Source organism: Pteropus medius, unplaced genomic scaffold (assembly GCF_902729225.1).
Source record: "Pteropus medius unplaced genomic scaffold, Ma_sr-lr_union100, whole genome shotgun sequence".
Classification (NCBI taxonomy): Eukaryota; Metazoa; Chordata; class Mammalia; order Chiroptera; family Pteropodidae; genus Pteropus; species Pteropus medius.
The window spans coordinates 40,756,410-40,783,286 of record NW_024351730.1 but is presented as its reverse complement, the minus strand read 5'-3'; the positions used below and the strand labels follow the sequence as shown (position 1 = coordinate 40,783,286).

Sequence of the window (26,877 nt, the reverse complement as noted above, 5' to 3'; positions counted from 1 at the left end):
CTGGAGACTAAATTTTACCTTTTTTTTTTTCTTTGGTCAATATATGAATATCTTATTCTCTCGTGGGAGACAGAATTGAAAAACTAGAAAGCTTCTCATCAAACTCTATCTTTCGGTCTCTCTCTCTCTCTCTCTCTCTCTCTCTCTCTCTCTCTCTCATTGTCAGTCTCTCTCTCTCTAAAGTAACTCACAGGGTAACTTGTTACAAATGTCTTTCCTCAGATGTGTCAAATCTATATCTCTGGAACTAATGATCAAGAATCTAACTTTTAAAATAGCATCTGGTAACTTTGATATGGGTGATCCATAGAGCATACTTTGAGAAAGAACTCTGGAACTTAACACATACAGGTAGCTTAACTCCTATGAATTTCTTCATCTGTAAAAATGAGAAAATATATGAAGTGCCAGGCGCATATCAGATTGCCATTAATTTTATTCTCTCTGTGGAAGGCAATGTGCTTAGTAGTTAAAAGCATGAGCTTTGGAAGCAGAAAGACTTCAAGCTTAAATCCTGGTTCTTCTACCACTTAACCTGAGTGACTTTAAACAATACTTAAGCTTTCTATGTGCAGGTTTCTTATTTGTGATATGAGAAAAGTAACTGTAGCTACCTTTTGTTTTTTTTTTTTATGAGTATTAAATGAGATAAAGGATAAAAATAGTTGGAAAAATGATTGCTATAGTGTTTAATAAATTATAAATGTCTAATGACAGAAATTACTATTTCCATTTTCCCATCTGAATATACTAAGTCAAATGTGTATTTCCTTATTGTCACATCAAATATAGTCACACACATAAATAAGTTTATTTAATTCATGGTATACTGTTTTAATAACAGCATCAGGAATTTTGTATGTAGGATGCATTATGTTAGTGGTCTTTTAAATTGAGTAATAACAGTTATTTTGACTATTAACTATGGAATTAGTGGCAAATTTTAAGAGTGGAAGTTCACCATATTTCAAAGGTTTTCTTACTGTTTCAGTTTTGTCTCTTTTACATGCTCTTTGGAATGGCAGCAAATAACACATTCCAGGAATCAGCAGGTCTATGGGTAAGAAGGCTAACACCACTCAGAAATAATGAATAGTTTCCAGAAAAGGGCCAATAATGCAAAATTGTCTTTGGAATTGACAAGGATTTGTATTTTTTTAATGGCGATTATTTTCAATATTAGAGTTAAAGACAGTAAGCTTTTCAATATATATTCGTTTCTGAAGTTTTTGATTTATCTATATAAGATTTTATAATTGGAGGATAAAGCCTTTCTATGCAAGAAAAAGTTTACTTTTTCTCTTATAAAAATGCCATATTTAAAGTAGCCATATTTAAAGTAGTTTACTATTCCCTCATAAAAATTTTAAGATATGTGTTGATTGAATTAATGATTTAAGCAACATTATTTTAAATTAGACCATTGATATCTGTAATTATTTGTATTTACAAATTTTTTTTTACTTTTGTTAATTTTTTATTTCTTTCTCTGGTATTCTGTCTCAGATTTTAAAGCCTGGATTTAAATTTCTGGCACAAGCACATAGTAAGAATAATATATCAATGGGTAACATATACTAAGTATTAAATATTCTTAGGCATTAAGCTAAGGACTTCACCTAACTTACTGAAGTTTATCCTCCCAGTATTACCACAAGATAGACCTATTTATGGTCCCATTGGGCACAATATACAATGACAGAACATTTATATGAATGCATTCTAAAAAAATGATCATATGAAAAATTAGTAAATCATAATTGGTTCATTTCCTGAAGATTTGCACATTAAATCTTCTAGTACTTAAAAATCTCGAACAATGCTACTAAAAACAATGTAACAAATCAGAAATTCATAGTTAAATCATATTTGAACTTATACAAAGAAACTTTTTATTTTTCACTTTATTAGGGATCCTTTAATTAGTCATCTGTGAATTTTTAAGAATCCATGAAATGTGAAACATAAATTTGTATTTATCTTTCATCAGTCTCTAAAATAAACCTATACACTCAAAACTGTTAAATGCCATTAAAGTATATCAGTAAAAGCAGATATTTTCTAAAATGAAAATGAGGACAATTCATTATATCAAATATTTTATCAGTTTGTTCTTATTATTGCTTGTCCTATAAATTTTACTACTTTCACTATTGTGATCATTTAAAATCAATTATTTTATTTTATTTTTTTACTTAATTTACTTTCTCCTATGATTTATTGCCTTCTCAAGTTATATTTAGAAATTTGAATGTAAGATAGCTATTTCTTTATTCTTGGCTAATAATTTTATTTTTATATGGTTACTTTCTAATAAAACCAGGCTGTGGAATTATGGAAACCAAGTATTAAGAAGTGTTTGCTAAGGAATGACCAAAATTTAGAGAAGTTGCTATAGCAGGGCTATATAGAACACTGCTCTTTAAAGTGTGCTGTGAGTACCCATGCTGGTGTGTGAACTCTTTATTACCAGATGGGAACAGAAACTGAGAGCAGTTGTTTAGAAATATTAATAGCAATTTAACATTGCTTTGAAATCCAAAGGCATGATCACTTTTCTATTAATTTGCTTTATTATTATTTTGTAAGAATTTTAGTCTGCAACATGGACCAGAGATTTTAAAATATGGCTCTTCAATCACAGATAGTTTGAAAAACAGTGGTGTAAACTTCTTGGCTCACAAGCTTCATTTGTCCTGTTATAGGAATTAATAGAAGATTAGAAGAGAAATCATAATTTTCTTCCAAAATTTTAAGTTTTGAACTTTCTGAAACTGGAGATGATGTTTTATATTTTCCCACATAGAAGTATTTTGACTTGTGGTTTGCTGGACAAATTTAAGATACTGTTAAATTGCCAGTTTTAGATGAAGAAAATATTTTCTCTCTCTCTCTCTCTCTCTCTCTCTCTCTCTCTCTCTCTCTCTCTCTCTCTCTCTCTTTCTCTCTCTCTCTCTCTCTCGCATTAACTGCTATGGAGCTTTTTATAGAGTGATAGAGAAAGCTGTGACATGGAGGTAGTAGTAGGTGCTCTGATAATGAATGAGAACATAAAAGAAAGGAGAGCTGAGAGTTCATTCTTAGAATACAATTCTTATCAAGTTCACTAGAATAAGGATGGGGAGAAGTTAGAAGGTCAGATGAGAAATTTAGGAGTTTATAGACTTAAGTATTATTTGAATATTATTTATTAATTTTAACTAAAATATTATATTTTCTATTATATATATATTTATATATTAATGTATATTAGTGGAATACTGAGAAGAGAAGTAATTATTAAGATGATGGAATAGTGATCAAAGTAATCAACTTAGGCTCCTAAGCGAGAATGTAGTGGAAGTTAGAAGAGGCACTGTGCCCAATCCTACACATCTTGAACCTTCTTCCCTCTACCTTTTAATAGACTTTTTTGGAGCCTTTTTCAGTTCACAGCAAAACTGATTAGAAATTTCAGGTATTTTCCATGGATCTTCTGCCCCCATACATACATAACCTCCCTCATTATCAAAATCCCCCATCAGAGTGGTACATTTTTTATAACTGATGAACTTACATTTGACACATCATTATCATTCAAATCCATAATTTACATTAGGGTTCACTTCTCATGGTGTGCATTCTATGGGTTAGGACAAATTTATAATCACATATACCCACCATTACAGTATCATAAAGAGTAGTTTCACTGCCCTCAAAGTCCTCTGTGCTCTCCCTATTTATTCCTCCCTCCCTTCCCCCAGCCACTTATCTTTTTACTGTCTCTAGAATTTTGATTTTTCCAGAATGTCAAATAGTTGGACTCAAATAGAATATAGCCTTTTCACTTTCTCTCTACTTTTTTATTTTGTGACCTCTCATTCATGGTTTTCAAAAATATAAAGTCCTTTCCTCCAAAAAGCCTTTCTAAATCTACAATCTATATCAGACTTTATGTTAATTTTTCACATTGCAGCTTTAACTTTTCTTTTGCAGTACTTATCATAGTTTATGCAATTAATATCCATTCCCATTAAAATGTGAACTATTCGATTATTGATATTCTTGTAGCTAGCAGTATCCAACATATTTAGGTACTCAGCAAATATCTGTAGAATATTTGAAATAAATTTAACCTAGTTGTCATATACCAAAATACATTGAGCACATGAGCATAAACTGACAAAGCTGATTCCATAAGTTATAACATAAATTCAAATTCCAATTTCATTGGTTTATCAAAACTTACAGTTGCATAGGTACTCTAAAAATACACAATTTTTTTTCTTTTTAATCTAGTAAAATTTATTTTATTTTATTTTAAACTTGCTTCCAAAAATCTTTCTTGGTAGATCTTTTGCCTAGAAAAAGTAGCAGAGGATTGGCAAAAATGAAGTCTGTAGCATAAGCCTAAAATTAAGAAGATCATTTTTTCCCCTTTCTTATTTATGGTCTTCCCCCCTCCCTCATTAATATAACTTTTCACTAAACATATTGTGGATACCATTCTCTTAGGTATTCATCTCCATTTTAAAGAACATTTGAAGCAGGCACCATGTGTCTTCTAATTCAGTGTTGTTCCCAAATTTATTAAAGTCCTGGCTTTCCTTTTTTCTTGCATATAGATTCTCAGCCCTAGACAGTAAAGACATTATTTTGATATAATTCACTCTAGAGAATGATATGATGGATATGAATTGTGGAAGACTCACCATTTCACAATGGCCTTAATACACAAACACCGTTCTAACAATAGCCATGCCATTCACTTCTTAAATCTTCATTTTATTGATTAGGGAACTGGCTCAGAGAGGTTAAGTAACTTGTCCAAATTTACACATCTCATAAGCAGCAAAGCCAAGTGTATCTAGTCTAAAGTCTATGTTTGTGGGTTTTTTTTGCTTTCATGACAGTAAATTCTTTCTATTATTATAAATTGTTTTCCCAAACAGTCAAGAATAAATCCATATTTACAATGGAATCATTGCTCTATTCGTGATAGTAATAAGTAGATTTCATCTAGGATTTCTTTCACTATTTTAACAATAGATCGCCATTTAGGTCATTTTTGCCTTCATAGAAATATCTTTTGAATATCATTTTTAGAGAATAATCTTTCCATCCAAATGTGTATGGTTTTATTTTAAGTAGTTTGACTAAATATGCTTCATGGTTTTTACCAGGAATGTAACCCTTAGTCCAAATACTCACTAGTTAGAATAGAGCTAACGAATGAATATATACACTGGTGTATCTATGAAATGGTTATAATTGAAAAAATTAACAACCTAGTCTCTTCCACATATTAACTTGGTGATTTAGAGCAATTTATTTAACCTTTTAGAATCTCCATTTTCTCACCTATGAAATTTGATGATGACAGTAACCCCCTTTTAAGATGTTTTTGGGATCACATAAGAAAATGCATGAAAAAATCTTGGCACCATGCTTAACCCAGAGGAAGTATTTAATAAACCTTTTAACCAGATCTTTCTTGTCCTGTCTGTGGATTAAACAATTAGAGCAGTATCCCTAGATCTGAGACTGTTGTTATTTAGTGGGTCTATTTAATAAAAGAAGTATAAATAAATCACACTCTTTTTCATCCATGCTGGGAGGTGTTTTAAAAGTTCCTAATACCATGTGTCACATCTCTGTTAAATTCTATAATGTTGTTGTAATATTCTAATTCTGGTAGTTATTTGCGATGAAGTACACAAAAGCTCTTGTTGGGGTGGGGCAGGGAATCTCAGCAGCTCAATTGCCCAGTAGCTACAAGGCAAAACCTAATTTACCAGATCCATCAATATAGTATGAAGCTACATCTACAAATGCTTCACTCCCTTAGGAGGGTTCCATCCAAATTACTGGTCAAAGGCTGAAAGGAACCATATTATGATGAATTATTGTTGGGACATGATAGATGTGTTCTGTCTCAAGTTGACAGAACCACTAGAATGCAATAGTTTACTTTTCCAATTTTAAATGTGTGTTTAGCTAAGCTTTGGCAACTTTTTCCCCCTTACTTACTATTTATTATGTAACAAAAAGGAGGTTATGTCCAATACTCTAGGTAAACTGTTCGGAAGCCAAAAATAGTCATTATATCACCTAACTGTCATTAAAACCTATAAGGTGTATGTGGTAAGCCAAAGTACTTTGCTTTTTCTCTCCTTATTGTACAGATACAGCTTTATCTGAAATAGCTACTTCAAAAAATAAAAAGGTCATTTACTCACAGACTTTCTAGCAAGCTTCATGAGCTGACATAAAGCCTAAGAGCATATAAGAAATCACTGCCATGTGCAACTCATCCTATAAAAGACAACTTTACCTCTCTCTCTTTCTCTCTCTCTCTCTCTCTCTCTCTCTATATATATATATATATATATATGTATATATATTTTAGATCTAATATATATATATATTAGATCCCTTCCTCGTTCTATAGAGATCTAAAGCCTACTTTTGTAAATGAAGTAATAAACCCTTGGTGTAAGCTGTTATTCTATCTTAAATGATTTTTAGTAGTTAGTCTGGAGTCCGAATATGTTCAGTCCAAACTAAATAACAATTAAAATGTGGTCACATGTATACTGAACTTATTTTATTGCTTCTTGTTCACATATAAGTGGTTAAAGAATTTATATATTTTGAAGAGAGCTCTCTAGCAGGCCTCCCTTAGTTCCATCTACATAGAAATGTGGAACCAACTTAGTTCCTAGTAGTTATTGTCAAACATTCTGATCAGAGAACCACTTTATATCCTTAAAAGCTATTGAGGAGTTCAAAGAGCTTTTCTTCATGTGGGTTATATCTACCAATATTTACTGCAGAAATTAAAAGGTGATTTCTTTCCATATTTATTAATTCATTGCTTTTCTGCTGAGTCAATCCTCCCCTAAGGAATAGAATGACTAGTTAAATAAGTTAGGGAAGAGCACATAGAGCAGGGAAAATAACAAGGACAGAAACTCTAGGGTTTATATTTTTAAAATGTTATTCCTAGAGAATATGTATTTATTCATGTGTGTTTGTATATATTGTCTTAAAACTCCCACTGGCTATAATAGTCTCTGCTGTTTTAGAGTTCAAATCTAGTACATATTTCCATACATATATATGTGTATGCAATAATATCTGGTCTAGTGATTTTTTAAAGAAAATTTAATTTCTTAGAAAAAGCAATTTTCTACATGGTCTACTGGTCAACTGCTCCCTGCAATACAAAGTGTCCTATTAAGATTCATATTCTTAGACTGGTACCCAGTCTCTGCTGGCATCTTTCTTCTTATCCAGGAAATACAACTACTGTTGAAATACCCTCTACTATTTCATAGTCTATGAAAAAGCCAGACTTTCTTTCAGTGAAATAGCTTGTACAGTTACTCTGCAGCGTACCCTGCCATGAACAGTGGTTCGGGGTCTATTTCCAAGTACTTGTCCTCCTGCCTGTGTCCCATTTCCCTGCAGTTTACCAGGCCATGGTATTTCTTACTATCACATGACAAAATATGTTCTCCATATTGACATAAGCATGAATGATTCTGCCTGATCTTGCTTCTCTAAGTAGTTTTCAGTTTAACTTAACATATTTGGTGCTATTATTGTAAAGTTATTAATGATTCATATACTTGAAAGCAGGAGTGAAATTTATATATATCTTTTTCTTAAAAACAAAACTCCCAATATAAATATTGTAGGCATATATCGTATTTAGTATTGACACAACAATCAAAGAATATTATAATAGATAGCTTCTATTGTTTATCATCTCAAAATATTGGCATTCTAATTATCGGGAAGCATGAAATATGGTAAAATCTGGATATTTTTAGAATAATCAATCATCATGGAATTATCTATGTTGGAAAGAAAAATAAATAAATCATGTATGTTCTTCCTGAAGAATTTCATCATTTTGTGCAAGTCACATCTTCTGAAGAAGCAGTTTTGATCACATTTCTCCGACAATGTACAACTGTTTACTTGGTATGTCTTTGCTGTACTACACAAACACAAACTAAAAACTTATAGATATTCATACATGGAGTTTTCATTATTTTAGTTACTTCACTTTTGAAGTTGTACCATTAAATAATAATTTCTCTTACAAGTGACCTCATTGACAAGTTTTAGGTATAACTCAGTTTTCATGGAATACCTAAAAGTAAGCTGGATTGGCTGAAATAATACTTTGAGTTCATGTCAAACAGTGGTAAACTAAAATCTGCAGGTAAACAAACCACTGTTCTGATCTATTAGTTGGGGATTAATATTGGTTGACTCTTGAGCAAATGCAGAATGAGAAATGCAAAGTTTACCACCTGGGACCAGAATCTGCAGGCCTACCCCAAGATGGGTCTGGGCTAACCCTACAAATGCAGGCTTACACTCCTTATTTCCAAATATTTAAAAGTTATATATCAAGCTAATAAACTTTCAAATACAAGATTCTCCGATATCGTGCCTTAAAAGCTATACCTTTACTACCACGAAATTAAGAAAGTATGTGTAAAGTATATATAAAGGTTTTTATATTTTGGAGTTTGCAAATATCAAAAAAAAAGTGACTGATTTAATTACTATGCTTAGCTGAGTGAACCGATGATTGACCAGCAGAGTTTGCATGAGTAATAAATTAAAGTCATATATAATTAAAAGTCATTGTACCTTTATTCAGTAAATTTATTTAAAAGCATACCGAATATGGTTATATATTTTCAAAATTTTAAATTAAGTATAAAATGATAAAAATCACTTTTCATGTATGTTTTTAGAAATGATTTTTCTAAAATTTTAAAATTATTAAAATAATGAATAATTGTTTTTCTTCTACAAGTTTTAGTTATTAAAATTAAAGGACATTAGAGTATAACTAGTGAATAGCAAAAAAATTTAATCGAGATAGAATTTTTATTTAAAATCTGAAAATTTAATTAAATTTTATTAAATATTTTCATAAAAATGAAACTACATAATTCTAGCATTCAGTGTCCACCTAGTTGCCAATATAATTTTATTCCGATTGCACATTATGTCACATAATTACATATTTAAGAGTAATATGAGTTAATTCTCTAAAATGTTCTTGCTGTGTAAAAACTCTATTGTATTTATGTTCTTGTCACCCTTGTGAAAGTTGACCATAAACATGTGGATTTATTTCTGGCCTCTTTAATCTGTTCCATTGGCCTATATGTCTTTTTTTTATGCTAATCCCATACTGTTTTGATTACTGTAGCTTCATAACATATTTTGAAATCAGGAAATGTGATGCCTTCAGGTTGTTCTTGTTCAAGATTGATTTGGCTAGTCAGAGTCTTTTATGGTTCCATATGAGTTTTAAGATTGTTTTTTCCATTTCTGTAAAAATTTTCTTTGGAGTTTTGATAGAGATTGCATTGCATCTGTATATCACTTTGGGTGGTATGGACATTTTAACAATACTAATTCTTCTAATCTGTGAACATGACTATCTTTTCGTTTATCTGTCTCTTGTTTAATTTCCTTCATCAGTGTTTTAGAATTTTTAGTGTACAAATTTTTTACCTCTTTGGTTATTTACCTACTTATTCTTAATTCTATTGTGAATAAGATTATTTTCTTAATTTCTTTCCAGATAGTTTGTTGTTAACGTATGGAAACACCACTGATTTTTATATGTTGATTTTTGTCCTGTAAATTTACTGAATTTATTTATTAGTTTGAACAGCTTTTTTGTTGTCTTTAGGATTTTCTACATATGTGATCATGTCATCATTAAACAGATAATTTATTCTGTTTCCTTTTTAGTTTGAGTACCTTTTATTTCTCTGTCTTGTCTAATTGCAGCATTATCCACAGTAGCTAAGATATGGAAACAAGCTAAATAGCCATCAACCGATGAATGAACAAAGAAAATGTGGTATATACATATATGACAAAATACTATTTAGCCTTAAAAAAAGAAATCTTGTAATTTGTGACAACATATGCCAAGCTGGAGGTCAGTATGCTAAGCGACATAAGCCAGACACAGAAAGGCAAATATTGCATGATCTCACTTATATGTGGAATCTAAAATAGTCAAACTCATAGAAGCAGAGGGTAGAATAGTGTTTATCATCGGTTGAGAGTTGGGGAAATGGAGAGATGTTGGTGAAAGGGTACAAGGTTTCAGTTATACAAGATGAATAAGTTCTGTGGCTGTAATGTACTGCATAGTGACTATTGGTAACGATGCTGCATTATAAACTTGAAATTTGCTAAGAGGGTAAATCCCAAGCATTCTCACACACAACACAAAATAAAGTGGTAACTGTGTGAGGTGATGGCTATGTTAATTAGCTTGATTGTGGTGATCATTACAATGTATATGTCTATCGAAACATCAATTTTACATGTTAAATATATATAAAAATTTGTTAATTATACTTCAATAAAGCTGAAAAAAATTCTATTGTATTTGTCCTGAGAATAAGGATCTGACAGTTAATTTGTCTCCTCTCTTACTTAAGTACTTCCACTACTCAAATTATGTCTTTTCTTTGAAATATGTCTGTGTCCAGTGTTGATAGGAGTACATACCACAAACCTCATGGCCTTTGACTGGAGTCACTCTTTATTTTTAAGGACATAGGGAAAGAGATGTGAAATGTTTCCCTGGGGTAAATTGTGTTAGCCATAAAAGTGGATTTGTAATGTTATGGGTTATGTAGAAGAAGTACTGAGCACTGCATCCCAGTGACCAGAACATCCATGCATTCTTTAACACATTTATCTTTGTGGGTTTGTGATAGGCAGGGCCTCTAAGCACAGGGCATGAGGCAGAGGCCCTTTTTTCTGGTTCTATGGTTAGTCATGAGGGTTTGTAATATGTGGTTACTGCAATGACCACATAAAGACAGCTAATCTTGTAATATATTTTAAGATACAAATCTATATAGCTCTCATGATTGCCACCAAGTGAGTCATGTTAAAAATATGATATAACAGTAAATGTTACTTAATAACTAGAGAGAAAGGTGTACCCTAAATTAAGTTCTAACTTTGCATCACTATTTGGTCTTAAAAGTATTTTTTTTGTTGTTGTTGTTTATTTTGTTAAAATATGTATAGGGATTAGGAGACTATATTGACATGAATAGTATAATTTCTGCTCTTTAAAAAAAAATTTGCAATACTGCAGCAACATTAGTGATGTATATACTGTTAAAACTAAAGTAAGAAATAAGACACATAATTATGCCAGCTATTTCAAGTGAGTACCTACAGTATCTTGCTTGGTGTTCTAGGCATTATTAAAATATAGTAGATTTATACATTTTTCATCTTCATTAACAAACAAAAAATGGAAGCGTCCCTTCTTGGGATTTTATTTTCCTTATTCCATCCAAAATATTCATCTAAGAAGTTGATATTAATACAAATCAAGACAGTAACCGAAGTGAGAGTCACATTTTTATATAATAGTTCTGTCAGATCCCTGAAAAGGTAAAACAGAACACTTTAATTTTAGTGTTTTTTTTTTTCCTACAAAATACACATAAATATATCTATTAAAGAGTTAGTAAAACTAGTTTAGTCCTCATACTATCAGTTCTGCAACTCTAATGTACAAGTCTAATGTACATAATATATACAAATATTTTGTTCATTTTCAAATGTTTGTATGTTTGATGTTTGGTCAATTCACTGGATTGTAAAAATTAAAGATGTGGTCTTTTAACCACTACAAGTTTTTAATATTAGATTCAACATGTTTTCACAATAGAAATAGCTTTATAATATATTATGATTATAAAGCACATACTAGATGTAAAATTCATGGTAGAAAATATTGAAAATCACCTATAAATAATGAATCAACTTGTGAATTTTATCCACCAGAGATAATGAGAGTTAATATTTTTCTGTATATTATTCGAGATTTAGATTTATGTGAAAAATATGTTTTTATCCAAAAGTGAGTCATATTGAGTATCCTCTTTGGTAAACTATCTTGTTGACAATTATATATCATGCCCAGTTTTCAATGTTAAAAATATATATTCATATTATCATTTTTAATCTGTGTAGTATATGTATTATGTAAACAGCATCTTCTTTGGGTAATTATGTTACTTCTGTTTTTTCACTGTTATAAACAACATCAAGATAAACTTTACTTAAATCTATTTGTAATTAAGTTTTCTGTTACTAATGATTTCTTCATGAAAAATAATCTCCTCAACAAATTTTATTGACTATCTATTAGATGCTAGTCACTCTTTACAAATCTAGATGGCAATGAATAAAGCAGAAAAAAGTTCCTGCCCTCATGTGGCATATAGTCTAGTGAAGGTAACTAATAATACTATAGAGAAAAAGAAAGTGTAAAAGGGTGATTGACATGTCAAAAGATAGATTTGCAACTGTAAATAGGATGGTCTAAAAGTGGAACCCTTGGGTCAGTGTAAATCAAACACTATGAAACATATTGGCTTATTAGTTTCTATAAACCTTTTATTACATTTCTATCAACATGAGATTATTTTTCTCATATTTTAAGAAATCAATCTTTTAAAAATATTTTATTTTTTAAATATTTTCCCATTTTATTGAGATGTAACTGACATATAGCACGGTATAAATTTAAGATGTATATCATAATAACTTATATGAACAATTTTAATATATTTAAATCCATATATTTAAAAATGTGCATGACTTGATTACTAATGAAATTGACCTTTAGTTTTTGTGACTATCAAACATTTGTGTATTTTTAATGTAAACTACCAGTTCATTTTACCAGTAGAATTACCATCATTTGCTCCTTGTAGCAGAGGCTATAGAAACTCTACCATTTCTCTTAAGATTAACCATTCCAGTGAGTGCCAGCCAACTTCCAGCTGCCAGCATTTGCATCAGTTTCTCTAAGGGCATTTTTCCAAAGCCACAGAGGCCACTCTGACTTCTAACAAAGCAAACTGCAAGTGCCAGAGAATTAACTCTGTTCAGGTCAGCTTGGCACCAATGGCTGGCACGAATTGGTGGTAAATAACCTACCTCCCTCACTACTTGTGTTTATAAGTTTAGGCCTGTGTTCTATACAATTTCCTTGACTTTCCTTTTAGGATTAAGCTATTGTCACCCCCAGTGGTAGCTGCTGTGATGATGCTCCCTTTATTAACTGTCTTCACTTCCCTGTCTCACTTTCTTTCTCTTCTGCCATTGCTTCTAGCATTTTCCACATAAATTATTCACACATGAATTCTTTTCCTAGGGTCAGTTTATGGACACTGAACACCATTCTCAGACAAGAGTTGTTTCTCTTTTCCTTAATTGCTTTTAAATTATCAATAATATGAGCATTTGTCAGTTACACAGCTGCAGGTGGTTTTCTAGTTTGTGGAGTTTTTTTAATAGTGTTTTTTCAGAGAGAAGTTTTGCTTTTTTTGTTAGGTAAAATGTATCCAATTGTTTAAAATTTCTGACTTTAGAGTCATATTTATTTTTTTTCCTTTTAACCTCACTCTAAAATACATTTAAAAAATAAATAAATAAAAACTCTTAGTACTCTTACTGTTTCTTTTTCTTTTTAACTTTTCATTTGGAATTTTAGTGGAAGATGAAAAAGGTGGAGATTCAGTTATTTCTTATTTCATATCTGTAACTTTTTTTCAATACCATTCATTAGACATTATATTATTTGATCAAAACTTGCCTTGGGCTACATTATTAAGTAACAAAATTAGATCCTCAAACCGGCTCTCCTTTCTTTTCCCATTTCGTGCTGCTGTGTGGTTTCCTAATACCTGAGTGAAAATCTTCAATTAGGAGTGAATCTGATATTAAAATATATATACTACATTGTGAATTTAAGTTACTGTATTGCCAAGGCCACCACTTTTGTTTACATATTTAAATTTAACTTTTATTGTGAAAAAGTCTTCTACTAAAGATATATAAGGTACCATTGTATTACATTTGGACAAAAAGTCCTCTCTTGGCATCCAGTAAATCATGGAAAGTGATGATCATTTTAGTTCATCTTGGTTGAAAGGACAACCTTAGTAGCATCAGTAAAATGAGTTATTGAAGAATCTACTTAGTTATGGCTGACCTCATCTTTGATAATTTTCTTGGCTTTTAATGTATTCGTGCTCTTATGAAACTTCACTTATTGTCTATATCACTCATTAAAGTTCTGATGACATAATAATTTCTACTGCTATATTTCATTATTTTATGTGTATATGCATTGTCTCCCCCATGGCCTTCTACTATTTTTTAAGGCAAAGATTTAATTTTATTTATGATTATCTTTCCAATGTACAGAGCTGAGAATAAGGTAGGGAAATCTATAATTTTTGGATAAAAGATACAAATTTAAAATATTTAAAATCATGTCTTTTACAAAACATCATATATTCTAATAAAATTAGCTTATGCATAAGTATGAAACTGTAACTTTTTTTTCATGTGAGAACATATACTATCGACTTTCAGTACTTTTCTTTTTATTTTTTTAATCTCAAGTAGAGCATTCAGTGGTCAGAGACAAAGAAGGCTAATGGCAAAGGTGCACTCTATACAGCAAAAGACATGCTTGATTTTGTTTATAGTTTCATCAAATTTTCATTTTTCTCACAAGCTAGAGAACAGTTATAAAATAGAATGGTAAGGAAATGCTACTTCTAGTTTATTTTTTAAATTTAACTGTAATTCTATCAGTAAAAGACTGATAAATCAGTGTATTTGTAGGACATGGTAGAGGACATGCTAGCAATTTTAACAACCTTCTCTATGCTTTGCTTTCTTCATTACAATATGTAAAAGGAAATATTTGTCACAAGCCCCATAAATCTTTGATCATAAATAACATCTCAAGGCCTTTAGGTAACAGCTCATTTGAGTTTGTGCAAATCTGTGATAGTAATATTACCACCAGAGTATCCATTTATCTGTTTAAGATTATAAACTTGTTTCTATTGTATGTCAGGCAATACAATTCATATTAATAAGCATTATCAAATTTTCATTCAATATTTTTAGCATAACTATATTCATAAATGTGAGTCCTTTCATATGACAAGAGTAATTTCCTGTGAATTTAGTAAGAGGCAGTGAAGAATCTTCAAATATATTTCACCTTATGAATAGCCAATGTTTTTAAAAATGTAGAAAATTCTTTTAAATAATGTGAACTTGTTTTTCATTTCTTCTTATTTACTTTTCAGATTCACACTACTCTTCTATCATGTATCTTCTTTGCTTTCAAGAATTACTATCTATAAAATGATAGAGAGAAAAATGTGCTTTTTTCTACTTAAAAAATAACTAACAACAAAGTCTAGAATATAAGTTTGTCTGACCAAAGTGTATTATCATTCTGATGTTTAACTTTTCTTTTTCAAACACTTGTCTACATCATTTAGGGATTTATATTCAATTCAAATTCTACCTTGATGATTTTAATGATAAATGTTCCAAGTAGCCTAATGACAAAAATATAAATATATCAAAGTAATATAGCAACATAATTTATGAAAATGCACCTCATGATGTTAAGTTTGGAGCTATTTTATACTCTAGATTGATTTTTATAATAATCATCTCACTTGTTAATACTCTGATGCTGAGCATTCATAATAATCTATTCTCTTTTATTGATGAGTTTTCTCCATATGTTTAGATTTAGATATCATTTGTTTTATAAGAAAGGAGATATAAACAATAATTTCTGCTCTGCGTTGGGGAGCTATACTTGTCCAAGAGGAAACCCATCTATATAAGAAAGTTATTGACACATACAGGATTTTTAAATTGGATGTTTTTAAGGGCTCTGGAACTTTACTTCATTCTTAAAAAGAAATGATAAGAGCATCTTCTGCTTTTCTTACAGTCTTTTACATACACTCAACATGCATGTTTTTTTTCTTGGTTCTCTAGAAAGAGCAAATGACACTGAGATACAATTGAACTAGACCGTTAAAACTATTTTTAATTTCAAATGGTTATGTTGGTTACGTCTTTATCTCATAACAGAGATCTGAATGTCAACTCCAAATTATGTATGAAAACATCTGCATTAAGCTTTTCAACCCCCGTTGGTGGCCCATCCATCTGCAGACAAAGTGCCATGACTTCTTCTGCTACTTTCAGCTCCTATTGATTATAGCCTAATTTTCTAACTTCAGTAATATGTTCCTTTTACATACCCTTAAAACCCTCAGTCAAATTAAATCAAATTAACTAAAAAGTAAAGTTCTTTTTAACTTTTATTTTATCCTAAAAGTAGCCTGTGATATTAGGACCATTTCAAGTTAAAGCCAATTCAAGATCTAGAGATAGAAAGATGCTTTACAAAGCAGAGTATTAGTATATCTGTTTTTCCTAATAAGCATTTATATGATTATAGAAATAAAATGATCTTGATCTGAAGCTTTAACCTAAACTCTTGATTCAGGTCCACAGGTCCACAGAGTGAAATAATTATGCTTTCTAGAGAAGTGCTACTCATGATTACAATAATGCATTAATACTCTGTAGTGGTAAGAATAGTCCACATCCTTAGCAGATAGGCAGGGTATACATCAGACAGCATATTTTTTCTGTGTTTTTATATTTTCTTCAAAGCATTTTCTGACAATCAGTGGATAATTCTTTAGTTACATCTAGATTTTAATGAAGAAGAAATTGTCAAGTGCTGTGTGGTGAATTATCATTAGACAAATAGGCTAGGGTACTAAGTATGCAGCAAACTTATTACCTGGATGTGTAGGATGGAAAAGAAGCCAGAATTTAGCTAATCGAAGTCATGGGGGATTAACCTGAATAATACAGCTTCCCTTCCCAGACAAAGGAAGGCTGACAGTCTAATGCTATATGTTAGTAACATCACCAATATACAATGCCAATGATACATATTTATTTTTTTCAGGTACTAGATATACTTCATATATATTTTCTTAATTTTTTAACAGGTTTGTAAAGTAGACATTATTATTTTTAGTAATGAGAAAACGAGTATTATTGTTTCATAGTTTCATAGGGCAGAAATTGTTTTTCTATGATCACTAAAGAGGATAGAAACAAAAACAGGATTTGAATTACGATGTATCTGACTTCAAAGCCTATGCTCACTTCATTAGTCCTCTATTTCACTGTTGGTAAGAGTATTCAACACACTTCAAACATAATATCTATTCAATCATCACTGATAGTAAGTGGTCCAAACTTTTCGGGATGCGTAAAACAGTGAACAGGTTCTTTTCTGTAGGTACAGTCATTCAGTAAGTATCTATTGAGTACCATCTGTGTGCCAAGCTTTATCTGAAGACAGATAGATACAAGCATTGTGATTCTTTCGGGTTCCCAAACTGCAGCAGAATGCTAGTCCATGCCTGAGGGAGGGGGAAAGAGTGGAAATCCCATTGTTAATCTAGGTAGTACTGATATTTAGCCAACCCACAATGAGATGGCTTTATCTGTTGCTGGAATATGCTTAAAAAATAGCCTTTATCTTAAGCTCCCCCATCCCACCCACAACCCAGGGCCTTTAGCACCTAGCTGCCTCAGCCCTCTTCTGGGACCACTTCAGACCTCCAGGCGATTAAAGGATTAATGTCTAATGAAGGCCTTTAGGATTCTGCTGCTTCTCTAAGGTCAGCAGCTATTATGATTGGTCAGTGTCATCACTGGCCAAACTCAGATCAGCCCTTAGACAACGACATGGGCTCTCCACCTAGTAATGCCCAAGGGTTTTCCTTTGTCCCATGTCCATCCTATGTCCCATGTTACAGGGACCTCATGGTAGGCACAAGAGCCACACTGGCCTCAGCCAGTCTGCTGGACCTCCAGATGGTTCACTGTACTCATTGCGGCTCTTGGACTGGCCCATCCACTTCTGTTTCCCTCTACCCAGAGCAGGCCCAAATATAAGAAGGAAAGGTGGCATCTCTAGAGGCACTGTTAGCATCTTGGAAGACAAATGATTAGTGTCCTTCTGCTCACAGGAGGCTGTAGCCACCCACCACTGGTCCTATCTCAGTCATCATCAGATAGTGGTTGTATATATCATAGTCTTAGTAGGACTCTGAGAAAGCAGACAGAGATGGAAAGAGCTGATAGATAGGGAGTAACTGGGGCAGCTTCAGGCAAAGACTAGGGACAGCTGACTCTTCTGTCAGAGTAGGGATTTTTGCAAAGGAGGAAGAAGCAAAAGATAGAAGAAACTGGTGGGTGTAATATAGGGCCAGAAGATGACAAGCATGAAAATCCTCATTTTCAGCCTTCTCACTTAAATATCATATCTGTTTAATTCACTGTATGACAGATAGTCACAAACATTAATAGTATCATTATTAACAATAAATCAAAGGCCAGACACCGTTCCAACACACGTGAGTCTTCCTCATTCAATAGGCAAGGAAACTGAGGCACTGAGAGTTTATTTAAAACTTAAATCTCAATTAGAACCAGGATTTTAACTAGGGCGGCCTAGCAACACACCCATGCTTTTAATCACCACTTTATGCCACTGACCTGACGGATTAGTTTAATTCTATTAAAAATAAGATTCAGATTGATTGTTTTCATGTTTTAATCGATAGTAGAAAATTTAATCTATAAGGATCTCAGACATAGGTTAGAAAATATTTAAAAGCATTTGCTACTAATTTAATGGAAGCTGAGGGAGGAGTCAGCACTATGAAGACTGTTGATCTGAAGAGAAATTCTCTACTTATTGAGACACCTAATGACTGTCAAGTGAGAGAAATTGTTAAAAAGTTTGATATAGTTCTCTATGTGAAATCATGGATTAGGCAGAAGCATTACTTAGTGATAGTCATATAAAAGATTATATACCATACCTTTCTAAAAATGAATAAATGATTTTGAAGTTATTAGGATAATTGCACTATAATCAATGTCACTAATTAAGCAATTTTATAATAAATATAATTTTGTTAATTAGAGAATAAACATGAATATATTTTAAGCAGGATATGCATATATTGATTTATATAAACTATCAAAGCCTTTGCAATATGTGAATGCTTAAGATAGATGTTAGAAAATGCTGATATGAATTAAAAGTATGGAGGCATATGGGATTTTCCACAAGTCCTTGTTTCTAGTTTCCATTATAGAGATATGTTTAATATAGTTAAATTTGATGTGTAATTCACATTTTATGTAAAAGACTAATTTTCTAAAGTAATAGAAAATATTGCATTATAAATTATCTCCATAAAATAAAACAAGATATACCAAAAAAAGAAAAAATAATTAAGTGATCCCTTTGGATTCTTACTGAGAATGATAACAAAAACAAAAAGACAACATGAGACCTCAGTAAGATACAAATGGTAACTAGAGGGCTAGATTTTGTTATAATAAATCTCACTCCTTCCTGCATATAGCCTTGCAGCGTGTGCAAATAAAATTTGTTCCTCAGCAAAATTAAAAATTGCTACTTGTCATAGAACTTCAAGGACTCTCACAAATCTTCAAAACCACACATTTTAATTTGTGAAAGCCAAGCAAGGGTCTCTCTGAAGCAGCATAAAGTTTGTGATTGATTATGTATAGAAAGACCCACAGAACCGTGGTCTTTCCCAGTGACACGAGATTAGATCATTAGGCCCCGTGCCTCAGAACAAAGGTGAAGCAACTGAGACCCAGGTCCTTGGGATCAAGAAGTCTGTGGCGGATCTGGGTCTGGACTTTACGTACAGTGGAAACACTGTTTTCCAGGATCTTATGTTGCATCCTCACTATGCCAAATGTAGGAGAAAAAATTAAATAATTTACTGTAATGATTTTTACCTCAATGAGATTTTAGAGGTTGTCCAGAAACAATCTTTGTACCTGTATCAAATTATGTAAAACTGTAACTAATTCAGCTTCTGCAGGAGTCAGGAAGTTGGCCAAAAAAGATTCGAAAGTGTCCTAAAAAAGGATGGCTTCTACACTACAGTTTGATAGTAGGACATACCATCTGGCCAATTTCTCAAAGCCTGGAATGGAAGCAACTAAAGGTTGCCAACCCCCCATGATCAGAAATGAGAGTCTCTGACAATGCCTATTAATTATGTCATAAAGCTAACTAAAGCCACGTTCACATGCTGCATGGCAGAGGTTAAATGCAGCTCTTGAAGTCGAAGGAACTTTGATAGCTGCAGCCTGGTTGAAGTCAGTAGCAGAATAAAAAGGCTTCTTGATATTATTTTACGAGCTCTATCTTTAAAACCCAAGTTTCAGATCTTTCATGTGAAGACTGTAGAGCTGAGCTCACATTGTTGTGCTGTTGGTTTCTTTGTTTTCCTAGCAAGATGCTTTCAGCTCACTCTATTCAACAGCTGCCATGTAGCAGAGGCATTTTCTTGTGAGTGGAGATTTTTTTTTAAAAACCATAGCTACATAAAACAATAGGCCACATTCAATTCTCCATCTGTCTTTATGTCCCTCTGGATTGCTTAAAGAGGCAACAATTTATTTATAATCCCCATTGTACTCTAAATAATATTTAATGAAAGCTAGTTTTTAAAGTTATGAGAGAAATTACATAATTCTACCTTTAGGATATGAGAAAAAGCACATTGCAGTTCCCTGTAACTTTCCTGACCCTGCTGAGCCATGCAGTTTGCTTGTACACTTTATCTAATTTTGAACATGACATTGTGGGGAACAAAAGATGACAGCAGTTCATCCAAAATCTAGTGCTGTCACTGACAAAAAGCTGGACTACTTCTAAATATGTGCTTGAGAGGAAGGCAGCAAAGTAAATTGACCTACCTTGACCAAAATTTAAAAATAAAAAGGCTTCAGAGAACTAGAATACTAAAAAATTAAAAAATATATTATTGATGTGTTAACTGTGCTCTGGTAAATCACTTTGCTGGCTCTTCAAATGAGAGAGTATTGAACATCATTGCACTTCTAAGTGGGATCTGCTTAATTGAAAAATAAATCATATTATGTTCAGGGTTCCCAAGCTGCTAAGTGTCATATTTAACCCAGAAGGTTTCACAAGTGGTTAGAGCCATGTGATGTTTGCTTTCTTTCTGATTCTTTCAATTTGGTACCGAAAGTTAGGACATATCAACAAGTTGTGGATCAAATACATTCATCTGGCACAACATTAAGACAGTTTGTCAGAGAAAATAATCCATTTGTGGAATGTCTATTTGTCCCTTTCAAGGTGCTTATTTGCTTGCTGAGGACTAAGGAAAGGTAATTCTTTTGTCAAAAGCAATGATGCAGGACAGGTAGAATGCTTATTTTCTTCTTGAGTTCTTGTGACAATTGCTATTTTATTTTTTTTATGAAAGGGAAAAGAAGTAATGTATCCTGATACCTTATATATTCTAGATGCTTTAAAAACATTTTCCCATTTTATTATCAAAAGAAATATGCGAGGCAATTTCTTCTCTTAAATAATGTATACACATGCCATATGAAAATGAAAGGTTTTACTAAAGTTACATTTTTATTTTAAATGTTTTTGAAAATCAAGAGCAAAGGCCACATCAGATAAACATCACAACCACTTTTAATTTCATTCTCTTAAATTGCAGGACATTGAACTTTGGTGTATCAGTTCAAGTCTAGATTTTCAGATTTTAAAATCCTTGAGATTGGTAAGATTGAAAAACATTTTTTTAAAGTTATTCCTCTACAGTGTTTGAGGTAAATTCATATCTCTCATTTTTTAGTGATTTCCATTTTGTGCAGCCCAGTGGAAGCCTGTAGGTATTGTTAGAAAAGTAAATATGGCTGAAAATAGGGTGAATTTTACTAAAATTATCTTTGAAATGGAGGGAATCATCTCAGATTCTCTTATAATATCAGATACTCTTGAAACAAAGTTGCATTTGGAAAAGACGTTACTCTAATACAGCTTTAATTGCTGCTAGATATATATGCTTACAGAAGAGTTCCATAAAGAAAAAAAAAGGCAAAGAAATTTTATGTTAACCTAATAAATGTATCTGGGTGTATGACCTCACAGCTGTATGTTTAATGTTGCAAACAAGCCATTTTAAATAACTTAAAGAACTAAACAATTAAATGGTTATACCGTTGAGGTTACTTATATAATAAGTGCGGAATAAATGAAGAGAATTCTACTATTGTACTATAATATACAGAGAAGTATATGTGGCTTAGGATACAATTTGCCATGACAGTATCAAACTTGGTTTAAAAAATTGCTGTATTTTAAATTACTTCAATGGAAAGGAGATTAATATGCTCCAAGAAACTCTGTGACTAAAAATGTAGCTATACAATGAGAAAGCTGTTAATGTCCAAAATGCATGTAAACAGTTTTAATAAAACTGTTTCAAATTAGTAGTTATGAAATAGTCACAGGTCATAGAGTACAGAATAGGATATATAGTCAGTAGTACTGTAATGGCTATGTGTACAGCTAGATGGGTACTAGAGTAATCAGGGGAATCACTTCATAAACTATATAAATGTCAAAAAAACTTTCATAAAATATGAGAACAGAACCAAGGAAATTCTTTATTAATAATTTAAATAGCATCAGAGAATTGAGATAATTTTGACAATACCTTTAAAAGCTTTTGTATTCAAATTAAACAACATCCTCTTTTTAAATTGTGTCATGAAATTTTCTACCAGACTGTAAGCCCCATGAGGGTCACGTTCTAGTATTTCTGAAACATAGCAGGCAGTCAGTAAATATCTGCTGAATAATGAATTAATTGAGTGATTTTTATGAGTTCCAATGAAAAAGATGCAGTCACATAATTTGATTGATTTATTCATAAAATATTCATTATACCATGGTCCAACATTTTTCAAAGTGGTGATAAATGTTGCCTCAATTCTGAAAAGTTCTGTTGTTGTTCAGCCATTTTGAATTTATTTGACAATTATTCTCTGAGATTTAATTTTCTCTTCCCTTGTTTTGATTATTTTATGTTTTCCTAAATTTTCAATTAATGTATTCCAGTGTGACCTAAGATATGAATGTATATCATAAGAAGAAAGATACATATGTAACATGAATTTTCTATTTTGTTTATTGTGTGATATTTGTTTTACTTATTGTATGATATTTTCATATATAAGTTTAGCAAGTCAGAAGTAAATAATTAAGTTTATATCCACATTTCTTATTAATAACTGATCCTAAGTAAAATAATTTGGATATATTTAGTAAATCGCTTCAAATTTTATAGTGATCTCTATGAAAACCAGTTATATATTGCTTTAATTTTTCTAGAACATTTTAACATTAATATGGACATAAGCTGTTTTTCACTTCTTTGAATCTGAGAAATCTATGTAATTTAATATTTCTATACATTTTGTTATAAATACTATTTATAGATCAAATATTATCTTAAGTATATCAAAATAACATCAAAAGTATATTTTAGGTTACATTTTTTGGCCAAATGCTATTTTTCATGAACGCTATTAATATTTTCTAAATATTAAATATATTAATATATTTGTCAAAAAAGATATGATTTAAAAATATTAATTTTATTTTTATAAGCATTTTTGATGGTATATCCTAGATATCAAATATATGAATTATCAGGAATTAAAGTGTTACATTAGAGCATCTTATTTTTATACTAAATTACTGTTCTCTAAAAATACAAATGTGTTGCAATTGAATATCTATAGATCTATTTACGTTGAGCAGTAAAAGTTACAGGCAAGTCACTCTCATTTGTCATTATTGCCAGTAAAATAATTTGGAGAGAAAACAGGGTTATGGTTTATTGGTTAGAGCATAAATAGGTTAAATATCAAATAAAATCAAGGGAAAGGAAGAATAGGTATTAGTTTATGAACATAATCATGCTTTTTTCATAAAAACTATTTCTGTAACTTTCTTTTGTCATATTACTCCTACATACCGATAAAAGTAAATTAAAAATAAAGATTTCAAGGGAAAGAGTTTGGAAGGCATTATTTCATTTTTAACAAACATTACCTATTTAGGAGGAAAATAACAAAGAAACAACATAATGAATTGTTTAGAAGACTTTATTGAATTTCTTTTGTTGTCATAATACTATATGATATTTGTTCAGATTTTTTTTCATTTTGCTCATTTGGACATAAAATTAGAAATAAGTTTTATATTAAAAAATCTTTTTATGTAACTGCTCTGCTGTCATGGTCTGTGATTAGGTGAAATTAATAATAGTAAAAATTATAATGAATTAGAAAATTAGCTAAAATTGTATCCCTATGTCTTCCCTTTATATTAGCTCCAAGATGTTCCGTTCTAGATATCTAACAGAAATACTGAAATGGAACTGAAAATGAACACATATGCCTATTCATATATGTCTCTGTGTGTACATGTGTGTACAAACACTCATATGCTATGATGTATCATGAATTCTAAAAGATTGTTTATCTGATTAATATTAATTATAAGTGGAATTATTTTATTTTTCTTTTCTTATATATACAGAAATATTGTCTATTAGTATATGTTGATTTTGAATCTTACATTCTTACTAAATTTATTACTTCTAGTAGTTGCCTTGTATATTAGATTTTTATACATTGATAATAATGTTTGCTAAAAGAGAATTATTACTTCTTGCTTCAAATACGTTATGCTTTTCATTTCTTTTTTCTTTTATTATTGTTCCAGCTCTCACCTCCAGTACAATATTAAATAAAAATAGTAGGGGCTAACATTCTTGCCTTTTTCCCAATTTTAGAGGAAAAGATGTCAGTATTTCACTTTAAGATGTAGGTTTTCATAGATGTAGGTTTCAAATATATGTTAATATTCACTATAAGATCACCTATTTTACAAAATTAAGCTTTTTTGTACCTTATAGTGTTTGTTGCATTTCGTACTACTTAGACTGACATTTAAAAACAAAGTTAAGGATAAATGAGTTTTTTGATTGTATCTCTGCCCAACTTTTGCTATTTCTCTGTTGTCTGATTTACATATGATCATCTCAAAGGATGCATAAAAATTTGACAAAATTTAACAAACTTTCATGATAAAAACTTAACAAATTAGAGACAGAAGGAATGTTTCTCAATATAATAAAGGCCATGATATATATGACAGACCCACAACTAACATCATGCTCAGTGGTAAAAAACTAAATGTTTTTTCTCTATGTCTCTGTTTACCAAAAGAAAAAAACCCCAAAGACTACACACCCACACAACTGTTAGAACTAATAAATTCAGTAAAGTTGCAGGATAGAAAATCAATATACAAAAATCAGTTATGTTTCTATACACTAACAATGAACTCTCTGAAAATGAAATTGGGAAAACAATACCATTTAAAATATCAGCAAAAGAATAAAACACTTTGTAATACATTTAACCAAGGAGGTGAAAGATCCGTATACTGAAAACTGTTAGACGTTGGTAACAGAAATTAAAGAAGACACAAATAAATAGAAAGATATTCCAGGTACATGGATCAAAAAAATCAAAATTGTTAAAATGGCCATACTACCCAAAGTGACCCACAGATTCAATGTATTCCTTGTCAAAATTCCAATAGCATTTTTTTCCCCAGAAAAAAGAGAAAACAGTTCTAAAATTCATCTGCAGCCACAGAGACCTCAAATAGCCAAAGAAGTCTTGAGAAAGAGGAACAAAGCTACAGGCATCACACTGCCTGAATTAAAAACATACTTCAAAGCTATAGTAATTAAAACAGTGAGGTATTTGCATAAAAACACATACATAGACCAATGGAACAGAACTGACAGCCCAGATATAAACCCTTACATAGGTCAACTAATCCGTGACAATAGTGAAATGATAGTCCCTTCAATAAAGGGTGCTGGGAAAACTCAATATTCACATGAAAAAGAATAAAGTTGAACCCTTATGTTATACCATAGACAATAATTAAATTAAAATTGATTAAAGACAAATGTAAGACCTGAAACTATAAAACTTCTAAAAGGAAACATAGGAGAAAACCTTGACATTGTTCTAGGCAATGAATTTTTGGATATGACAACAAAATCACAGATAACAAAAGCAAAGATGAATAAATGGGACTACATTAAAACTAAAAAGTTTCTGCACAGCAAAGCAAACACTAAACAAAAAGAAAATGGAAGAAATATTTGCAAATCAAAACCTGATAAAGGGTTGTAGCCAAGATACATAAGAAACTGCTACAATTCAATAGCATATAAACTAAACCCAATTTAAAAATGGATTTCAAATTTTCCAAAGAAGACAGACTGATTTCAAATTTTTCAAAAGAAGACAGACGAATGGCTAATAGCTATATGAAAAGATTCTCAACATCACTAATCACCAGAGAAGTGAAAATTAAAACTATGAGATATTACCTCACGCCTGTTAGAATGGCTTTTGTCAAGAGGCAAGGAACAGCTAGGGCCAATAAGGATGTGGGGAAAAAGGAATCCTTGTACACTCTTAGTGAGAATGTAAAATGGTATAGCCATTATGTAATAATAAAAATAGAACTACTAAATGATCTAACAAATTCACTTCTGGATATACAAAGTTAAATAGCTATGTTGGAGTATAAGCAGGTTTTTAATTTTAACATTGATGATTCTTATAATCATACATTGACATTTCATAATTAAAATTTCAATGTGATGACCAGGTAAGTCTAGAAAAGTGATAGTAACACAAACCTTGAAATATACAAGGGTGAGGTCATTGACTAATTCATAAAATAGGAAGATTAAAGAGATGAATTCGCCACTTCCTATTCTAAATGAAATTTTAAACTTATAGTAAAAAAAATACAGCATTTAGCTCTAGAACTGAGTGATCATAGAAATTACTTAATAATAGACAGGTGTTCAATAAAATCTGTACTTGTTAAAAAAAATTTTCTCACTTCACATAACAAATCGGTATATGTGCAGCATGATCTAAAATTGATATATA

General features: G+C 31.2%; 1 protein-coding gene across 1 annotated transcript in view; it reads left to right on the top strand.

Annotated features, from left to right (window-relative positions):
* The window catches only part of STPG2 (sperm tail PG-rich repeat containing 2), a 464,008-nt gene that overhangs the window by 290,916 nt on the left and 146,215 nt on the right, over positions 1-26,877 (top strand). The gene's annotated exons all lie outside the window — the stretch shown is intronic.